This window comes from Puma concolor, chromosome B4 (assembly GCF_028749965.1).
Source record: "Puma concolor isolate L17-30 chromosome B4, mPumCon1.1.hap2, whole genome shotgun sequence".
NCBI lineage: Eukaryota > Metazoa > Chordata > Mammalia > Carnivora > Felidae > Puma > Puma concolor.
The window spans coordinates 127,326,257-127,343,169 of record NC_141673.1 but is presented as its reverse complement, the minus strand read 5'-3'; the positions used below and the strand labels follow the sequence as shown (position 1 = coordinate 127,343,169).

At 41.5% G+C, this 16,913-nt stretch overlaps 1 protein-coding gene across 2 annotated transcripts in view; it reads right to left on the bottom strand.

Moving 5' to 3' along the window:
- Positions 1–12,268, bottom strand: part of TRDMT1 (tRNA aspartic acid methyltransferase 1) — a 78,856-nt gene extending 66,588 nt beyond the window's left edge. Inside the window, exon 1 of one of the 2 annotated variants that reach the window (XM_086714839.1) lies at positions 8,605–12,268. The gene's annotated coding sequence lies outside the window, so the exon portion shown is untranslated. Of the gene's footprint in view, positions 1–4,175; positions 4,476–8,604 lie in introns of those variants that run through there. The other variant, XM_086714841.1, reaches the window with a different exon arrangement.
- Positions 12,269–16,913: the final 4,645 nt, after the last annotated feature.

The following is a 16,913-nucleotide window of genomic DNA, read 5'->3' as shown; positions in this document are numbered from 1 at the left end:
ATTTTTCACCTTACCCTTGCTAGTCAGGTACTAGTTTAGATACACGACAATATCACTTGGGATCATTATCACACAATCCATTAGAGATAAAAATAGGCAAAATATAATAACATTATTACTAGGTCTATTCACTCCATAAGAAAAAAAAAACTCAACTTTGTATTTACTTAAAACTGTTAAAACTGATCTTACAGCCTTTCAAAGTCACTTCAGTAAACCTGATACAACATAAGTACCACTTAACCCCAAACTTTCTATTCACGCTGGAATGCCCCAGAAGCCATTAACCCTTCTATTACAGGTTACACTGACTCCCGAAGATCAAGATTGAGTGTTCCATTTCCATCTAAGGTAATTACTGCGAAGTTAAAATATAGTACAAGTCCCAAAGGGATTTGCTCTATGTTTAGTTATTCAGAGAATACAGAGTGACCAAAATAGACTATATTTTAGTGGATGGCAAAGTATGCTTTAATAATAGGATAGTATCCATCATACACATTCACACAGGCCTGTAAGTTTCAGAGAACTTTATGAATGTTTAAAATGCTCATAAATCCATCTAGACCCTATCTGTTTTCTTTTTGAATATTCAGGTGTTTTTTTTTTTAACAAAGAATCTAAAGAAGAAAACTTCATATGATTTGCTGAACATCCCATAAATTCCCCAGATGAACAGATTTATTTACAAATCACCAAAATGCTTTTTTTTTTTTTACAGAAATCAGAAGATAGCATTAATTTTTTTAAAAAATCTAGAAGATATCAAAGGGAATGAAAGAAGAGAGCTGGTATATATTTTGAGGGGGAAAAATCACATTAGGAGTTAAAAATCATTCTGGTTAGGAAAAAATGTCAGGAATCTGCAGGGCCCATCTTTTTTTACTCCTTTCACTTTACGGCTCAATCCTACAATAGGGTGGGAAAAGAATGAAACCAAGAGCAGTATTTATGCACCCTTGTAGAGCTCACAGTTTGAAAACCCAAAAGCTTCAGACCTCAGTTCAGTCCCATTACCTGTTCCCTATAGAGGTGAGACATAATTATTTGGAAAACAAATTTTTGTTTATCACCCAAAGTGAAAGAGACCTAATAAGCATACATCAGAAATGCCCAGAGTATTGAAAGCCCAATCCAACTATAAGAGAATAATTCTTTCTCTTTTTGCACTACTAATAAAATATTTATGCCCATCACACGTAATCTGGAAAACAGGAAAATATATGAAAAAAGAAAATTTTAAAAACTACAAGACATAACTATGGCCAACATTTTAGTATTTCTCTCTCTAGTCTTTGCACTAATTATGTTTTACCAAAATCATAATCTTACTGCATTTGTGTTTTTTTAATGTTTTTTCATATTTATTTTATTTTGAGAGAGAGAGAGAGAGAGAGAGCATGAGCAAGGGAGGGGCAGAGAGAGAAAGAGGGAGACACAGAATCTGAAGTAGACTCCAGGCTTTGAGCTGTCAGCACAGAGCCTGACGCGGGGCTTGGACTCACAAACCGCGAGATCATGACCTGAGCCAAAGTCGGATGCTTAACCGACTGAGCTACCCAGGCGCCCCTGCATTTGTGTTTTATACCTTGTTTTTTTTTCATCTAACATTGTATCATGACCAGTTCTCCATTTTGATCAAAGAGATGTATCATTCTTTCACATGTTATCTTTAGTTTTTCCCGAATTTTCTAAATAATGCATGCTAATTTGGAGGGGTAAAGCAAATCACAAAAGTAAAAGGAGGAAAAAGACATACCCTTCTAAAAAAAAAAAACCTTGATTTCATCCCTACCCCTAAAAAACAACCACTTTTAAACTGTTCCCTGGGTATCTTTCCTTCTTGTTTCTGTAGTCCATAAACAACCATAATTTGTGTTCCTAGTCTGTCAGTATTGAACATTTAAGAGGATTCAGTTTTTTGCTACCATGAACAGTACATGAATATTCATGCATATAAATATTCAAATGCTCTGATATTTTCATCAGCTAGAGTCTAGAAGGGGGGTCACAGGTGAAAGTCATAATTATTACGTAAGTTCTTGATGCATATTGTCAAAACTCATTTCCAGAAAAATTAGAGTCCAAACTCCCATCAGCAGTGACTGAGAACATTCACCTCCTACATCCACATGAACAAGTGATGTCATTTTAAACCTTTGTCTATCTTGTAGGCCAACAATTAGGGTGTCATTTTTATTTTCCCCTTTTTTGGTTAACATCGAGCATGAATTATCACATCTTTATGGGACATCTGTAATTTTTTCTTTTGTCAATTATTTTTCACATTTGTCCTTTTGCTTCTGGGATGATAAGAGACTCTTATTGAATTACCACAATTTTATTTTTGTTGTTATAAAGCCGTCAACCATGTGTATTGTAAAAACACTTCCCCGTTCATCAGTTTCCATTGAATTTGGATTATAATATTTTATGACACAGAAGTATTAAATTTTCTGCCATCAAATACACATAGTTTTCCTTTGTGACTGACTTATCCTACGTCTCTGTATGTGCTTCTCTTCCTTACGTTTCGTTTTTTAAAATCCATTTTGATATGGGGTGCAAGGTGAGGTTTTAAACCTAACTTTCCCACAAATATCTAGTTTTCCCTTCCCTGGTGGTGTGTAACACTTTCTCTTTCGTCTTTCACACACTATATTCTAAGTTCGTACCATCCCCATGGGGCCTCACTCTTCTTGGGATGCGTCTGCTATTCTGGCTGGCGAACCACACTTGCAATTACTGGAACTTTGTCGTACATTATCACACCTAGTAGGAAGTTCCACAATGCCTCTTCTTTTGCAAACCTTTCTTAGCTATTCCTTCCTGTTCTAAGGTCATTTTGGTATCCCCTCGAGATTTGTTACCAGTTACCCTCCCAGCTCTTTTTGGTGGCAGAGTGGCAGAAATAGGATCCCAGGCCCTAGGGGAACACATTAGATGTTCCCCACACAACTTCTGGCTAAAAGGAGTGTGATACGAGCGGCAGTCTAAACCCTTTCAGCTTCACAGGGGAGCTTTTTAGAATCTCAAGTTCATCTTGAGGCTTCCAACTTATTTTTATTGTATTTTTTTAAGTAAGCTCTATGCCCAAGGTGGGGCTTGAACTCATGACTCCCAAGATCAAGAGTTGCTTTCTCTACCCACTGAGCCAGCCAGGTGCCCCTTAATGCTTCCAATTTATTAAAACCTTTCTAAACCTTGTTAACATACACACACACACACACACACACACACACACACATGCTTTGCTTTGTCTAATGTACAGCTCCTCTCAGCTCACCATCTTTGTATCAACTTTGATACACCATACAGTGAGTTGCCATGCTAAATCCTGTTTAAATTACAGTGTCACACGTGGGGTGCATGGGTGGCTCAGTCAGTTAAGCTGTTGACTCGATTTCAGCTCAGGTCTTGATCTCACGGTTTGGTGAGTTTGAGCCCCACGCTGGGCTCCAAGCTGATAGGGCAGAGCCTGCTTGGGATTCTCTGTCTCCCTCTCTCTTGGCCCCTCCCCCCACTCACACTGTTTCTGACTCTCTGAAAATAAATAAATAAACTTAAAAAAATAAATTACAGTGTTGCACAAGATTTAGAAGCATCTCCTTCTTTCTTTCTTTCTTTCTTTCTTTCTTTCTTTCTTTCTTTCTTTCTCTTTTTTTGACTCTTGCCTCCTTATCTTCAAACTGGCTCAAAGTTTGACAGACCCAGATACTCTTTCCAAGTACCATCATCTCCCCTGAGCACATCCCCAGATATCTGGGAAAACAAGAAAAGGAAGACACAGGGAGAACAGGGAAGACGAAATGGGAGGACAGGAAAGAAAAGAACACTATGGTAGAAGGCATTGCCAATATTTATTTTAGTACAGAATTCTAATATTTTAGAAGTCCCTTTGGGGCACCTGGGTGGCTCAGTTGGTTGAGTATCAGGTCTTGATCTCAGGGTTGTGAGTTCAAGTCCTACACTGGGCTCCACGCTAGGGGTGAACTTAAACTAAACTAAACTAAACTAAACTAAACTAAAATAAAATAAAAGAAGCCCCTTGGGTGGATGGATGCATAGATGAGTATTTAGTCATTATGTTAAGGTTTTGCTACTCTACTACGCCAATCAAGCCCATTTGAGAAAATAACCAAATTGATATTAAGAATTATTAGACAAATACCTACCATACCCAATTTTCAAATTCCCAGCAAATTTTGAAAGGTCCATATAATTTTCACAATAGCATCTGGTCACTACAAAAACACATGGAAAAATGAGACTTACGTGACATTCCAAGTCCAGGTTCATTTTCTTAGTGTACTAAGACACCCACCCCCAGAAGTACCACAAGACAGAAACAGACATTCGGGGCCTGAGTTCAGATCGTGATCTCATAGTTTCACAAGTTCGAGCCCCACGTGGCTTCTGCTCCAACAGTGCTGAGCCTGCTTCAGAGTCTCCTTTTTTCTCTGCCCCTCCCCCACTCACACTCTCTCTGTCTCTCTCAAAATAAACTTAAAAAAAAAAGATAAAAAGTTATGCCTGCAATGCAAAAAGATAATTCAAACACAATACATAAATTTTTTTTGTTTGTCTCCAGATGAGTTTATTTAAGTACAAGTGGGAATTGTATTTAACAACTGATAAAAGTTAGCAGTTTTTTAACTTCAGCTGAACACCATTTTTAAACACATTTTTAGCTCCCAAAACAATAAGAGAAGTCAGTTCAAGGGTTAATAACGTAAGACAGGAATACTGTAACTCAGTCACTTTAAAAAACAAAAAGCGGGGCGCCTCGGTGGCGCAGTCGGTTAAGCGTCCGACTTCAGCCAGGTCACGATCTCGCGGTCAGTGAGTTCGAGCCCCGCGTCGGGCTCTGGGCTGATGGCTCAGAGCCTGGAGCCTGTTTCTGATTCTGTGTCTCCCTCTCTCTCTGCCCCTCCCCCGTTCATGCTCTGTCTCTCTCTGTCCCAAAAAAATAAATAAACGTTAAAAAAAAAAAAAAACAAAAAGCTACCTATGAGGAAAAGATGAATATCTAAAAAAAAAAAACCCTTGCTCACATTTAAAGCTTAACTTTGGAATTATGTTGTGATTTGGGCATGAAGGAGGTTCCCAATTACATTTGCATGGACACACCATTTTCTCCCTGGCAGCGACCACAGTTCTGGGGTGATTGAGGAGTGAGAGCACCCCCAAAGTGGTCCTTTCCCTTTTTACCTTTGATAGGGGTTAAAGCAAGTTTCATGTAAAGTAGCAAAAGCAGTAGAAACCACCTGCCAAGGTGAAATACAACAGTACAACGCAAAGGAAGGGTTCCACAAAGAGTTACATCAAACTCTTACAACCAGCTATGTATCTATGTGGAAGGTATAAACAAGTTGGAGATGGTTGCAGAGGAAAGTTTTCGGAGAAAGTTGCCAGCGTGCTGTGTGGACTGACCTTTCTGCCAACAAGATCTTTGGGGCTGTTTGCTACTCACCTCAGGTCCAAGGCAAAGAGCGTCACAGGACCACCTGGGAGTTTAAAACTCTGCTCTCATCCTCCTCTGAGTTCTGGTAGGTAAAGTATTTCCCTTGGACCAGATCCGAGCCATATAGGGGAGAACTTGCTGTTTTAGATTCTGAGGGAGGATGAGCCCCTGGAAAGAAGTTACCACAGCAAAAAGAAGCAGAGTGTATTTCCGAATGACTTCTTGGGACTGTGGAAGACAAATACGAATGCACCTGTGCACGTCAAGGGCACTTTGGGCAAGACAGCCCAACGATGAGAAGTTCCCACAGAAACACCTGCTAGAAAAAGGGCCCATTTCAAACACATGCCCAATGGAGCGGTGTAAACTCTAGATCACCAACAATAGTTGTCAAGAAAGAACTTTCTTTTCCCCTTCACCTCTTCTCAATGAGCCCTAACCCTAACCAGCAAGAGACCTTAGTCAGCAAGGTAGAGAAGGACGAGGAGAAACACTTGGTAAACAGAGAGAGAGGCGGGGAGGGGGAGAGAGAAATTCAGTACTCCCTTTTCCTTGTATCTAGCACACTCAAGCCTGGAGAGGGAAGAAACAGAACTTTAAAGCAAAACCGAAATGTTGATTATGAGGTAGACGTGCAGATTATAAATCACTATATTAATTTTCTCTATGAGCAACCATCAGAGAATTGTTTGATTTCAAAAGAGTGACCAGAAAAGTCATCCGACCTGAATTTTCATGTGCCAAATGGTCGGGCCATTTCACAAGCTGCCTCCTTGTCTTCTTATTTTCTCCTTCCCTCGACTATTCAGACACATTGCCCCTCTTCCAGCTATCGTTTCATAACGATAACAACACTAATAACAACCCACATTATTGAGTGCTTACCATGTACCCCTCAACTATGTATTTTATATACATCTCTCACTTCGTCTTCAAACGCTTCTGTATTAGCAACACCTTCCTTTTACATTGGAAGAAATGGAGACTTATCCACGACCTGTGAATTTACCCAGAATCTGACATCTTTCCCCGCAAGAATGAGTGAAATGTAGTCCCTCGGTTCAAAGGATAAAAAATATCAGGCTTGCTTTCCTTAATAAAACATATGTGGATCTCTCTCGTCTCATGAGAAAATGAAAACATTCCACTAGAGGAGAATTAATAGAAAAGTAAACATGGGTATTTTTTGTAATCATAAAATCTGCTGACATACACACTTATTCCAAACTCCTGGATGTCATTATGTCAACAATCACAAAGCCTCCCAACCCAGACACAAAATACCAACAGTCCTAACAACAATATCTAAAATGTGTAATGTTTGACCTTTACAAACTGCATTTTCATATTTTAATCTAATTTTATTCTCACAGCAATCCTCTGAGTAGGGATCACAAATGCTACATTTTTGTTGAGGGAACTAAGATGAAGACCTTTTAAAAACCATGATTTACTTAACATCAAAAACTAATACACGACAGAGCCAGCAGTCAAGGAGGTGTATGTCAAAGGGAAGTTGAAATATCAATCCTTTTTTGTATCAACTTCTAAACCACCTCTTTGCCATCAATATCTCTACTCATCATTCTTGATGCTTATGCTTCACATTTTTCAATAATCAAAACACTTCACACATCCTCTTACAAATTCTGAATCTCTGACTTCATTCTGATGAGATCATTTGTGGCAATTAACAACGCATATGGTTTTCAGTTAGAAACTGTGGCCTCAAGATGCAAATGAATTGGCAAAGCCAATGGAACACGAGAGTCTTCTAGGATTTTACACACCTGGGTTGAATTTATGTCCTAATATAGAAAGCCGTGCCTTCTCTCACGAGAGTTTATTCTAGAATTTCAGAACCATGCCAATATATTTCACAGTTCCCTAGTCATCAGATTGCCCTTCCCTGAGAAAGCAAGGTTCTTGCAAGCAATCAGTCCCCCTAATTAAATTCCAGGCTTTTTAATTTTTTAGTCTTGAATTCTAAAAGTTAAAACATTCTTTTCTATTTATTCTTCATTTCCTCATAAATGAAGAGTCATAAACATTACCTCTCCAGCCACTATATTGTTCATGCTCTTCATGGCCACAAATATTAAGAATTCACTAGCATAGTGGTTCTCAGACCTCAGCCTTCCTCAGAATCATCTGGAAGTCTTATTAAAAAACAGATTGTTGGGCCTCTGCTCCAAAGTTCTGATTCAGTGCATCTGGGGTGGGGACTGAGGGCCTTTCCAACGCCAGGTGATGCTGGTATTGCTGGTCTGGGTACCACACTTTGAGAACCACTGGACTAGTGGGTCCCCTTTAAAGGGGCCCCGCGGAAAAGCGCCCAGGCACTAAGCCTCATGAATCACACAAATGGTGCTCAGTGCCCTCACCTCACGCTGAAGGCTCCTATCTGGAGGGAAAAGAAATGGTTGTCATGACTCATTGTCTTTTTCAGGCTTTTCCAGGCACAAAATTAAAAACAGAAAAGGGCTGCATTAAAAGCAAAATGAAAACAGCTAAATTTTGAGACTCCCAGCACGATTTCTGGGGTTAGAACAAAAGATGTAATGAGGACCCAGGTAAGCCCAGTGCTGACCACACTGAAGGTTGGAGCCACAGAAATTACCAGGCAAGACACCTGGCTCCTGGTTTTCTTTGCCTGTAGGAAGTTCTCCCATATCGTTCTCCAAACACATTATCGGCCTATAACTCTTTGAATTAATTCATTTCTTCTGCAACTTCTTTACTATATTTTAATGCAGAGAAATATCAATCGTCAATAAATACTGTTGGAACATCTTTCAGGTAGACAGTTAACCTGAAAGGAGAAGCGGGCAAAGGCGTTTCCTTCAAGTTCCTTTATTTTCATAATTATCATCTCCAGACGACTCTCAGTGGAGACTTTAAGTCCAGTTTTTCATCTCCTTGAGGGACAACTAAGGCATTTTAGGTTATGGTGCAAAGTACCTCAGTATTTTGGTTTACTTGCCAAAAGTACAACCAGTCTTTTGAATAACAGTGTTGCGTTAAATAACAAAAAAAGTAACCGACAAGAGATGTTGTTAATATAAGATATAACACTTCTGCTTAGAAAATAGGCTTTAGTTCTACATTTAATATAGCAATATATTGCAAGAACTACTGACCTTTTACTCTGATCACCACTGAGTCCGTTAAATTTCAAAACATGAGCCAGCCAGCGAATAATATGCTACTGAGTAATAAACCCATGCCATCCAAATGAAGCTTTTTCTGTCCCCGTCCAAAGGAAAAGGAAAACAGAAGCATAATGGTAAGGTCACCGAAAACACAGATTTTGAAAGAAGTCGTTCTGTACGAGCATGAGTCACCAAAACTATTTCCTTAGTGATAAAAGTTGTCAGAGCAACCCAGAGGCCTCCCTACGCTAACAAGTACATGGGCAGTGTGTTGAGTTTCAAACCCACCAGTCATTTCCTTTACTTAATTGCTAACTGCTCTTCACCGGCTGCATTTGGGGCCTGTGTTTTATGCAGTCACCCGGCAACTAGTTATTATGCTATCTTTTATCAGGGAGAACAAAACAGTAAACTTCATATTTCCATGGATTTCAGGGTAAAAGTCGATGTTATTTCACCAAAGCACTTTGAACCTTGGGTGGGGGCGTTATGAAACGGCTGAACTAGATCTCAATGTGGCAGCACAATCATGAAAGACTGAGAGAGAAAAAGATTGAGCAGAGAAGAGAGAAGTATTTTGGGTGCCCCCTGCATGCAAGGAAGGTGTTTTATTCATTTCTGTGTCCTTTGCACATAACGGGAATTCTGGCACATACTAGGACTCAAATACATGGAAGGAAGAGGGTCACTGGTTGTCTTCAGAATAATCCAATCTATTAAAGTAACTGTGCCACTACGGAGTTAAGATTTCATCCGGTTTATAATTCTCACATGCATTCTTTTCCCCTTGGCTCTACAATGGGACTTTCTTGCTCTTGCCCTTGTACATGTGTGATGCTTTAAGGATGCTCTATTTTAAAAGAACAGATGCTGATGAGCAGTACTTGGAAAAACCTGATATGCAAAAGCAATAAGATTATTATTGCGCAAGAAATGTTTTACCTGGGTAGTAAGCTTATATGTATCCTCAGTAACACTGTTTAGTCTGGCCTTGAGAATCTTGGTTGTCAGGTAATCACTGAATCTCCCATATTTCAAAACTCTCCCATTATTCTTGGCCTATGCAATGTTAGTACCCCAAACGTTAATAAATCTCCCTAAAATTCAAACCAACAAGACAGCAAGTCAAAGATGCTCTTACTTACAGAGGCTACGTGTTCCAAAAACGTTGGTTCATTTCTTCTCCACCAGCAATGTGGTTGAGGATTTTCATTCTTGTAATTGTACGCAGGAGTCATACGCCATAACTATCAAATCATTCTGGTAGGCTGACTCAGAACTAAAAACTGAGATCTCCACAGAAAGTCCCTGAAAATGTCCATGGACATCCTGATGATTCATTAAGGGCACCATATTCTCTGAATCAAAAAGTGTTCTGTTGCTGCATCAGAACAGGAACAAAAGAAATCCAAAGAGATAGGACAGATAACATGAAAAGAACGCAAAGGGTCTTGGGCACATCACCAACTGTAGTGCAAAAATACCACAGTGTGTGAGGTACTGCCTTACAGTGAAGTTTAGAGTGTGGGATCTGGAGCCAGAAGTCCTGGGTTCAAATCCCAGGTCTGCCACTTCCTGGCTGTGTGAACTTGAGTAAGCTACTTAACTTCTCCGTGTCTCAGTTTCTTCATATGTATAATAGGGCTGTTGAGAGGATTCCGTAAGTTTATACATGGCAAATAAGTTTACACTTGGCATACAGTAGGCACTCAAAATAAGCAAGGTCTCATGATTACCATTAGTTTTCCAATCTGGGCCAGACTCCAATTTTAGTAATGATATCATGGTATGTCTGGTTATTATTATCATTGTTTAGAGTCCACGAGTCAAGAACTGTGAAAAACAATCCAGCGTCAGCAAAACAAAAACTGTGATCCTGACATGTAAATCTCTCTGCACTATATTCTGCTCACACATGTCAAAACTCCCAAAGTTCTGGAGATGACAGATGAAGAAATTACAATACTGTATCAGAACAATTTTTCATGGTTTATGACATGACGAAAACATATTTAATCTATATTAAGCTCAAATTCCATAATATTTTTGTACTTATTCCATATATCCACATGTGTCCCATTAGAGGGCATGTTTCCAGTACTTAGCTAATCAGAAATACAAAATCTTACTCAATATTTTGGAAACCATTGCAGTAGAATTATGGAGAAAGCTGTCAACTCAAAATGGTCTTTCTTAGTTATTTGTCATAAATTTAATGGGTTTTCTTAATCTTTTGCCTTACATAGTTTTATCATTATGCCATCTTATATTTCCTTCCATTTGCATTTAGGGTTACTTTGATTTATGTGTTTACTGTTTTTCTATTACTTTGTCTTTTGACTTTCATTTCTAATCTCTACAAATCATAATGATCTTTGTCAGCACACGTAGAGACCAGTGTTTTATGGGGCATATTTTAAACACTGAGTTTATCAAACATATCTAAAAGTAAATGCAATAGTCATTGTTTCTGAAGAAAATAATTTTGCTGGCAAAGTGAATGTGATATACCAGAAATAAAACATCTCCACATTTTTGGAAGGATTGGTCAATTAATCAGTCAGTTTTGAGATAAGTGGGACAGAGTTCTTTGATTGGTCTCAAATATACAGGAAAGACATTGTGGCTATCCAGATAATCAATATACTTCTGTTCCAACCTCACAGGTTACCACAAAGACAAATCAGAACTTGAAAAAAATTTTTTTCAGTTCTTGAAAAGAAAACAGTGCTATTCAACTGTTACTATCATTAGACCATTAATGAAATATCTCCTGAAAAAAAAAAAAAAAACTTCCGCCCCTCAGGAACTAGGTGACCTCAAAATAAGCAGAATGACTTCCCAAGATGTCAATGCGCTTGGCAAATGTTCTGGTGGTGATAAGACCTTCTCTATCCTGAAACATGGGAAAAACATTATTACAGGCCACAAGCGAATACTGCTTGTTTTCAGGTAGTCTCACTTGGCCAATAACTAAACTCTGACAGTATCATTTAGGTCTCTTTCAAATAAGGTCTGGTTTTCATAACTGGGCTGGTTTCGTTCTGTATTTTGGATCCAGTGAAGCAATACGGAAAATCTAGCTTCACGCATTTGTCTCACATCAGCTTGAGTTTTTTGCACTAGGTTTTCCCTCCATCTGTTAATTAATGTCTTTCTCTCCCTCCTACATACTCACCACCTTCTGTCTCCTTCATCACAGACTGTACATTAGACTTTGATGAAGGTGTAAGTAATAAATAGCTTTAGGGGGAGACTATGATCTGCTTTTATTTCCCCCAAAAAGATTCAGAAAAATTTCTAGGAATGTGTCTTAAAGCTTTTTCTCTGAACTTTAGAAACTGTTCTAGAGGGTACTAAAGAAGTCCCCAAGTTTACAAATCTGTGGAAACCAGACCAACATACTCAAATCAGATAAGGAACAATATTAGGTAATTGATATTAACTCATATGAACAGGCTAGAAGGGCCATAAAGGGTAAAACGGCATGATCCAGCTTATATCTCACCTTCCTCCTGCGGTTTTATGTTATTGTTTTTTAAAGTTTATTTATTTAGGGGCACCTGGGTCGCTCACTCGGTTAAGCATCTGACTTTGGCTCAAGTCATGATCTCGAGGTTTGTGGGTTCAAGCCCTATGTCGGGCTCTGTTTTGACATCTCAGAGCCTGGAGCCTGCTTCAGATGTTATGTCTCCCTCTCTCTCTGCCCCTCCTCTTCTCCTGCTCTGTCTCTCTCTGCCACTCAGGAATAAACAAATGTTAAAAAATTTAAAAAAAAAAAATAAATAAAGTTTATCTATTTTGAGAGAGAGAGAGAGAGAGAGAGAGAGAGAGCAGTGGAAGGGCAGAGAGAGGGAGAGAGAGAGAATCCCAAACAGCACAGAGGCTGACAAGGGGCTCAGTCTCACGAACCGTGAGATCACGACCTGAGCCAAGATCAAGAGTCAGACGCTTAACCAATGGAGCCACCCAGGTGCCCATGGGGTTTTACTTTACATCAACTACAGAAGGGAAGACACTTTCAGGTAAGAGGATACAAGTGAATTCTCTTTCACCTGAGATTAATTTCCCACCACATATTTTTTCTTCTGTGTATACCGCATCCATTCTCTCAGTTCCTGTCCAGAAAGTTCTGAGCCCTTTGACAAGCATGTCTTCTCTCTAACTTCATGGTCTGGAACAATCATCCCCCTGTGCCATCACAGGACACCCGCCTCTCCCCCTTCAAGGGCAGGCTCCTTTTACCATTCACCTGATCTACGGCAAACAGCCCTCAAATCACTCATCCCCCAGATGCCACAACAGTCTTCCTAAAGCACAGCCACAAGCATGCCTTTCTCCCAGGCACAAATGGCAGTGAATTCTCACTGCCCACCACATTAATTATAAACTCCTCTCTCTCTGGCATTTCATCCTCCAACGCATGGTCCCATATTAGCTTTTGATGCCCTTTCTCCCCTACAACAGCTCCAGAGTCGGGCCATACTGGGATTCTAGTCTTCCCTCAATGCCCCCCCAAACCCTGCCCTCTACGCGATTTTTTCTTAGTGGGGTTCATCAGTTTCGAACATTCTTTCTCTACCACGATAAGCTATAAAAATTGTACCCATTCTTCAAATACCACCTTTTCTAAATATATTTTCTGGTCTCCCCCAAGGGGATATGATCGTTCCTCCTAAAGCCCCTAGTATTTCATTCCTATCTCTATGGGAGCACTCACCACATTCCACTCTGCATTACAGATCTTTATGTGGTTCCTAATCCTTTTACAAGGCTAGGAGCTTCCTGGAGCCACAGGCACTTTCTTACTGACCTGAACTAACAAGCATTGCAGAAAGTGTAGAAAATGAGGACACCTGTCTGTTGAATGGAATCTGAGAAAAGGCCTGAGCATGGGGAAATGTGGTATATTCGTGGAACAGAGAGCAGCTTAGGGCCCCCCTGAAACTGCTGTCCGGGGAGGAGCAGTGGAAAGAAGGATGGATGTTCACACCGGGCATGGCTTTCCAAGGACACAGTTGAATGTTATGAGCCTCAACCTCTTCCTTTAAAAAGGTTTTATTTATTTTTGAAGGGGGGGGGGGAGAGCACAAGTGGGGCAGGGGCAGAGAGAGGAGGAACAGAGGATCTGAAGCAGGCTCCATGCCAACAGCAGAGAGCCTGATGCGGGACTCGAACTCATGAACCTCAGGTGAGACCATGACCTGAGCTGAGGTCAGACGCTGACCTTATTGAGCCACCCAGGTGCCCCAAGCCTCAACCTCTTTTGCAGCAAGACTTCTGTTTCCTTTGTCATCTTTATTACAAACTGTAATTCCTTCCTTTGTCCCTTTACCTGAGTATCGCATCTCTGGGTCACGTATGTGTCCACACAACTCAAGTCTACATCCCAACCAAGGGGGCCTGCATTGCACCTGCCTTGCTCACTTTCCTCCGTGTCGAGTGGAGCTCCCGGCACATGATAAATATTCAATAAATGTATTTTGAGAAAGTGGATGATAATACACTGTGGATCATAATACACTGTAGAGATGAAATACAGTCACACGTAAAGTCACTAACTAGCACAATGCTTGAACATTGAATAGAATACTAGAACATTGAATAGAATACTAGAACTAGAACATTGAATAGAACACTACAATATTAGCCTCGTCTCTCCCTTCTTTCCTTCCTTCCCTCTTCTGTGAATGGCTCATGCGTTAATCCATGCACTCAACAAATGCTCCAGGCTTCTCTAGGCACTGAAGATAGGCTAGTGAACCAAAGAGAGAAAAATCTCTGCCTTCATGGAGGGCATTCTAATGAAGGAATGAATGATTCACTTTGGGTCTTCAGGGAGTCTTGAGAATGTAGTTATTAAGAAGAGGTTGTGGCTCGAAGACAGACACGTTGGGAGGGGTGCGCAGAGCCTGGGGGGAGGACAGCCAATTCCAGCATCGCAGGGGTGAGACGCAAAATGACTCGGATGAGTGACGGCCACAAAACCGAGGAGTGGATACAGGAAACAACGAGCCAGGACGCCCCCTGGATCCGAGTGACCTAAGAGTAAGCAGTGGCCATGGTGATGACGGTTTCCAATCCGGGTAACGTGCCGTGTTGCCCTGGACTGGGAAGTTAGGAGAGGAAGCCGTTGGGGTTGGGGGGTTTCAGGGTGTGAGACGAGCTGTGTCTGCTTTTGGATATGATGCTCTGAAGAGACGGAAAGATGGAAAGAAATCGAGGTGAAAATGTTTAACTCTCAAAATTAACGATCTAGGGAGCGAGTGAAAACCAAACTCCCTTCGTATCTACTAGGAACCACTGTTCCATCCCCTGAATAACAGAAAGCATCATAGTCTCAGCACCTGCCAAGCTTCTTTCAGAGTCCTGCTACTTCACAGCGTAATCTGATAATTAACCTGCCTCTTCAGTTCCTGGAATGCAGAAAGGCCCTAAATAATATGTGTGAATTGAATTGCTTCATAGTAAGCAAGATCTCACCCTCGAGGAAGGCGGAGAGAAAAGAAAAGTGCATTTGGAGTCTGAAAGGCCCCAGGAGGAAGTCTTGCCCCCTCTCTCCCTCCTCTCTTAGTCACGGGGCCATGAGCAAATTGTTAGCCCGCCTCTCAGACTCCTTAGCTGCAAAATGCACAATCAAACCCACCTTGCAAGAGGCTGAGAGAGCTTAAGTAAAATGCATGCAAAGTTCCCATCACCCAGCAGGCACAAAAATTAAAGCGCTGATGACATTGAGTATTATTATCTTTGTTACCACGCCTTCTTGGCGTTGCCAGGTTTCTCACGTCTCGCTTTATCCACCTTCTCGCTTCTCACATTCCATGCAGGCGATCCTGCTAGCGGCTGTCCTCCTGGCGTGGCCTCCCGCCAGCCAGCTTTCCGAAAGCCCCCACGGGCCCTAAGCTCGTCTGCACATGGCTGGCTGGTCCGTCAGTTCAAATCGCCCCAACTCAACTGACATCACCACAGCTTGCAAATTCCAAAACCGCTGTGAGTGCTTTAGATTTGGTCATGTTTACGCCTGGTCTACAAGTTCTACGGCGGTGTCCTTCTTTATCCACGACCGGCACCATGTTTGAAGCAGCTTCACGGTCTGGCATTTGAACACACCGCTGAGAGAGGCTGGCGTGGCCCTCAGAAAACACATATGAAGTGAGAAAGCTACGTCTGCATACTGTTTACTTCCAAAAGGTGACTGGGAACGCGGGGTGCAGAGATAGCAGGATTACTTGTCACCCTTGAGAAAGGTGGTTCAGACAGAGGGATCGCCCACACGGATGACTGACCCACTGGCTGAGGCACTGCACGAGGCACACGTATCTCTGAATGAAGTTGATTCTCTAAGTCTCACGCGTTCTACATGAACGATTAAAGTGTTTTTGTAATCTCCACTTTTCCACGCCCTACAGTCCGCCGCTAACTATGGCAATTTCTAATAGGAAGGACATACTGGATATTGAATATCTGTGTGTGTGTGTGTGTGTGTGTGTGTGCGCATTCTATGCCAAATGCCACAGATGGATAGTTTGTGCCCTCATCTCCAATGCAACCCTATATGGAGACAGAGCCTTTGGGAGGTAATTAGGTTTAGATGAGGTGTTGATGGTGGAGCCCCCATTATGGGATTAGTGCCCTTTTAAGAAGTGGAAGAGACCACAGTTTGTCTTGGCTTCGCCACATGACGACACAGCAAGAAGGCAGCTCTCTGCACAGGAGAAAGCAGGTCCTTATCAGACACTGAATCTGCTGGCACTTTGATCTCGGACTTCCTGCCTCCAGAACTGTGAGAAATGAACGCTTGTTGGTTAAGCCACACTGTCTACGGTATTTTGTTATAGCGCCTGAGCTAAAACAGCCAGAGAACATACCACCGTCCTGCCCGCGAATACAGATTGCGGACGGGTTAGAAAGGAGAAGGGTTACCCTAGAAATGGTGAGGAAGGCCAGAGTCCACCCCAGAGGAAGTCACCATAGCCCCGAGGAATTTGCTGTGGTCACCGACAGGGCACCCTGCCACACCACACCAGAGCCTTGCCCTCATTTTCCATGGTGACTCAGTCAGCAAGCAGCACCACCTCATTGCCCTGGGATCAGCATTTTAGGTGGGAGTAGGGCCCACCCTCGCCTCCTCCCCTGGGGAGATGGCTTTTTTCTCATCCTAAAAATGCCAGGCGCACTCACAATGGTGACATTTGCTGAGCAATGGCTTGGATCAAGAGCTCTCATGGAGCAAGAATAAAGGAAGCCCACAGCAGGGGAGCTATGCAGCAAAGGTCCTGCACCTTGACCTTGGCTGT